Source organism: Pinus tabuliformis, chromosome 7 (genome assembly GCF_031772625.1).
Source record: "Pinus tabuliformis cultivar Carrire ecotype Pingquan chromosome 7, CPIR1, whole genome shotgun sequence".
Classification (NCBI taxonomy): domain Eukaryota; kingdom Viridiplantae; phylum Streptophyta; class Pinopsida; order Pinales; family Pinaceae; genus Pinus; species Pinus tabuliformis.
This window is the reverse complement of record NC_142293.1, coordinates 434,585,666-434,591,181: the sequence shown is the minus strand read 5'-3', so window position 1 is coordinate 434,591,181 and position 5,516 is coordinate 434,585,666. Positions and strand designations below refer to the sequence as shown.

At 40.2% G+C, this 5,516-nt stretch overlaps 1 pseudogene; it reads right to left on the bottom strand.

The window, feature by feature from the left end:
* Positions 1 to 4,215: 4,215 nt before the first annotated feature.
* On the bottom strand, positions 4,216 to 4,809 carry LOC149247826 (heat shock protein 90-1 pseudogene; annotated as a pseudogene).
* Between the last annotated feature and the right edge of the window lie 707 nt (positions 4,810 to 5,516).

Here is a 5,516-nt window from a genome sequence, read left to right as displayed (position 1 = left end):
CTGTTATTATTATTTTATCTTTTCTGCAAGCCAAGAGAAGCCAAACACCAGCGTAGCTTCTCCAACAAAACTGGTTTCGTGAACATGTCTGCACAGTTCTCCTTTGTATGCACCTTTTCAAGAGAGACTCCCCTTTCAGTGATAACCTGTCTTACAAAATGATATTTGATTGGAATATGCTTTGACTTACTATGATAGGCCGGATTCTTAGCCAAATGTATTGCACTTTGACTGTCACAAAGTAACCTGATGTTATCCTGTAACCTACCAAACTCACCAAGCAAACCTTTCAACCAAACCGCCTCTTTGCAAGCATGCGAAGCAGCAATGTATTCTGCTTTAGTAGTGGATAAAGCAACAATATTCTGTAGCTTTGACATCCAACTTATAGCTCCACCTGCAAGAGTAAAGACGTACCCTGAAGTTGATCTTCTCTTATCCAGATCACCTGCAAAATCGGAGTCAACATATCCGCAAACAAATTCACTACTCTTATTATAAGAAATACAATAACTACTTGTGCCTCTCAAGTACCGAAGCACCCATTTCACTGCTGACCAGTGTTCTTTACCTGGATTTGCCATGTACCTGCTGACAACCCCAACTGCATGAGAAATATCTGGTCGCGTACACACCATCGCATACATCAAACATCCTACTACATTGGCATAAGGAATTCGAGACATATAATCCTTTTCTTCATCTGTATTAGGACATAAACTCGAAGAAAGCTTAAAATGGGAAGCTAAAGGGATCGACACAGGCTTCACATTGTTGATACCAAACCTCAAAAGTATTTTCTCAACATACTTCTGTTGTGATAGCCACAACTTACCATTACTCCTGTCTCTGAAAATCTCCATGCCCAAAATCTGTCTTGCGGCTCCTAGATCTTTCATATCAAACGTCCTTGCCATCTGAGTCTTCAACCTATTGATTTCTTCAATGCTTTTGCTTGCTAAAAGCATATCATCAACATACAACACTAAGATAATGAACATGCCATTATTTAACTACTTAAAATAAACACAATGATCATATTCACTTCTTACATATTTCTGACTCAACATGAAAGAATCAAACTTCTTATACCACTGCCGAGGCAACTACTTCAGGCCATATAATGACTTCTTGAGCCTGCAGACAAATTTCGCATTGCGATGCTGAACAAACCCTTCCGGTTGTTCCATATATATTTCCTCATCTAAATCACCATGTAGAAATGCAGTCTTAACATCTAACTGCTGCAACTCTAAATCAAACAAAGCCACTAATGCTAACACAACTCTAATTGAAACAATTTTAACCACTGGTGAAAATATCTCATGAAAGTCTATGCCAGCTTTCTGAGAAAACCCTTTTGCAACCAGTCTCGCTTTGTACCTGTCTTCCGTATCATTCACACCCCGTTTCAGCTTGAAGACCCATTTGCATCCCACAGTTTTCCTGCCTTTGGGAAGTTCAACCAGATCCCACGTACCATTCTTACCTAAGGCCATCATTTCTTCCTTCATGGCTGCTTTCCATTTGTCACTATTTGAACCTTCTACAGCTTCCTGATAACACAAAGGTTCATCATCATTAGCGATCAAAGCAACTGAAGTAACATGATCATCATACCTTCTCGGACGACGTTTGATCCTTGTAGACCTCCTTAGGAATGTTTCTGGTGCTTCCACAATTGGCTGTCTATCAACTGTAGGAATTTCTTCAGATCGCCATCTGAGACCTGTTCATGTCCTCCATCTGAACCCTGTTCATAATCTGATTCTGAAACCTGTTCATGACTAGAATCTGAACTATGTTCGTTATGACTATCATTAGAAATGCTGTCAAACTGAATATGCTGGAAATCAGATACATCATCCTATTTCAATCTTCTATCTACATCTAACTGTACCAGAGAGGATTCATTAAACCTTACATCTCTATTGATGATGATTTTGTGGGTAGTAGGATCCCACAATCTAAATCCCTTTGTTCCATCACCATACCCAACAAAGATATACCTTTTAGACTTTGGATCTAATTTAGTTCGCTGATGTTTAGGCACTAGATCATATGCATCACAACCAAACACTCTGAGTTTAGAATAGTCACAAGGGTGTCCTGTCCATACCTCTTGCGGAACCTTGCAGTCTATTGCCGTTGATGGAGATCGGTTTATCACATAACAAGTTGTTGCCACCGCTTCTGTCCACAACTCCTTCGGCAACCCGGCGTTACTCAGCATACACCTTGCTCTCTCTAGAAGAGTCCTGTTCATGCGTTCAGCAACTCCATTCTGCTGAGGAGTATAAACCGTGGTCTTATGTCTCTCGATCCCTGCATCCTTGCAATATCTGTCAAACTCCTTGGAGGAAAACTCACCACCATTGTCAGTTCTTAAACATTTTATAGTTCTACCAGTACTGTTTTCTACCAATGCTCTAAACTGCTTGAAAATTGTAAAAACATCAGACTTCTTTTTCAACATGTAGACCCACACTTTTCTAGAAAAGTCATCAATGAATGATACAAAATAAGATGAACCACCATATGAAGTTGTAGGAGCTGGACCCCACACATCTGAATGGATATAATCAAGTATGCCTTTACTAGTATGTTTGCCTATTTTAAACTTTTGTTTGCTTTGTTTACCAAACAGACAATGTTTACAGAAATCCAATTTTCCAGATCTTAGATTAGGAAGTAACTTTCGGTCAGCCAAAATTTTCAATCCTCTTTCACTCATATGCCCCAGTCTTTGATGCCATAAGTGAATGGAACTACTGTCATGTTCAGACACAGACACATGATCTGACCCAGTTCTACCTTCTAACTGAAATAGATTTCCTACTTTCTTAGCTTTCATCACTAGTAAGATACCTTTATAGATTTTCATAACTCCACCTTGAATTACAGTTTTATATCCATTTGAATCAAGTGCTCCTAATGAAATCAAATTTTTCCTTAAATCTGGTACATGCCTCACATCAGTTAATATTTTGGTTGTGCCATCAAACATTTGTAGTTGTATGCTTCCAATCCCAACAATATTACATGTTACATCATTACCCATGTACACAACACCATCATCAATTGATTTATATGTTTTAAACCAATCTTTATGTATACACATGTGGTTAGATGCCCCGGAATCTAACAACCAATGTTGATCATGTTTTGAAATATTAACTGACAATACCTCATCACTCATACCTGAACCAGATACTGAACCTGTATCTGTGGTGTTGGTTTCCTTCTTTTCTGTCGAAGAGCCTTCTTTAGCAGCCTGCTTTCGCTTCCAGCAATCCTTTTTCAGATGTCCAGCCTTGCCACAATGCCAACACTTCATCTTTGGCTTCTTTCCTTTGGACTTTGAGCGAGAGTCGCTATGCTTTCCCCCGGAGTGTCTCTCTCGTGAGCGACCTCTGGCCATAATTACCTCTGATGTAGAGGTGTCTGCATTCGACCTTTTCCTCGTTTCCTCAGCCAACAAGGCTCCAACAACATCGTCAAATTCAAGAATTTCTGATGTACTAAAACTTATGGAAGTAACAAAGTGATCCCAGGATTCGGGAAATGAACATAATAAAGTTATCGCCTTATCCTCTGAATCAAATTTCACATCTAGACTGTTTAATTGCACCAACAAGGTATTAAAAACATTCAGGTGATCAGCAATTGAGGTACCTTCTTTCATCCGCAAACTGTAAAGCTGTCGTTTCAGGAGAATTCGATTTGTCAAAGATTTCGTCATATAGAGCTTCTCAAACTTCGTCCACAGGCCTGCGGCGGTTTTCTCTGACACAATGTTGAATAGAACATCGTCCACCGGACATAACCGAATTGCGCTTAGAGCTCTATCATCCATCTCATCCCATTCATCCTCCGTCATGGAAGGAGGTCTTTTGTTTTTCCCCAACAGTGCTTTCGCCACACCTTGTTGAACCAGCAGATCGTGCATCTTCACCTTCCAGATCTCAAAATTATTCTTGCCATTAAATTTCTCAATTTCAAACCGGGCACTTTGCGTTTTCGCCATTTTGTATCAAAAAACACAATAATCTCCAATATGAAACCAGCAATTTAAAAAAAAAAAAAAAAAATTGCCTATGCTTCGCTGTCTTTGCTTTACACAAAACATTTCTGCCTATGTCTTTGTACCTTTGCCTTTATATTAAAAACAATTTAAGCCCATTTCTTGTCTCCCACATAGATCTCTGATAAGGGTCAACAGGGTGAAACTACCACCATCTTCTTCAGATTCTCATTCTCATCTCGCACCTTCACAATGCCTTCTTCAACATGAGTATTTTCCCCCGCTCCTGTACCTATTACCTCCCGAGACTCCTCACAGTTGTCCATTATGAAAACCCTTCTCACATAAAGCTTAATATTGTTGAGCTTCTTCTTTGTATCAAAGAGATCGAATGGAGCCCTCTTCGGAACAAAGAGAACAACCTTGAACTCCAATTGACCCTCTACAGAGAAATGCTTCACGGCCAAGTGATCCTCCCAATCATTGGTGAGACTCTTATAGAACGATGCATACTCTTCCTTTCTCATCCAGATGGGCTTTTGCTTGTTGATGAGACTCCATTCATGCGACACTTCCTTTACCTTCTTGTTCTTCTTATCTTTCTCCTTTTCCTCCTCCACTTCCTGGATATCCCCTTCATCTTCCTTCTTCTCCTCTGTCTCCTCTTCGTCGTCACTGACCTCCTTCTCGGTGGTCTTCTCAGTCCACAAATAAATGGGGTAGCTAATGAACACGGAATGCTTCTTGATCAGATCCTTCAGCTGCCTCTCCTCCAAGTATTCCATAGAAAAAAAAAAAAAATTCAAAATCAATTTCACAGACGAATGCAGAACTGTTAACTCAGGAAAAATGCGTAAACACAGGAAAAATGTCAAACTTCAAATGTTCGATTTGCCCAAATGGAGATGAATTTCAAAAAACTAAAACATGGGTTTTTTTTCCAGGTGGGTTAATTAGATAACCCAGAAACCGTTTGAAAAAATTCGTGGCGGTCTGGGAGAAATCTTTGGTTCTTTGGAGCCTCTTTTTTGCCGCCGCGTGAAGAAAAACGTGAGTTAACTGATAGTTTGATGTGTTCGGCGTACCTGAAGAAGGGGAATTCAAATTCAGTTCTATGCTGCCACCTCTACCACGTTCTTTGCCCATATGCCACCCATTGCAATTCATTAAAACCAGCAGTGATCCAAGTGAAGACGGCTCTGTTTTCACTCCATTACGTGATTTGGTTGGATACGGCTCTTCACAGCCGATTGATAAACGTGGCGTGAACCAAGTACGACTCTTCTCCACCGTATAACTCTTATTTCTGTTGCTTGTCTTCCACTTCTTCACACTTTCACCATTTCCGCTCTCGTTTTGTTGTAAACTTCACGTCTCTGTTTTAAACCCCGCAGCTCTGTTTCAAACTCCACGGTTCCATTTTCCACCTGTATTACCTCGTATTACAGTGCGGCTATTCCACTGACAGCCTGAACCGTGAATTGCACTAGTT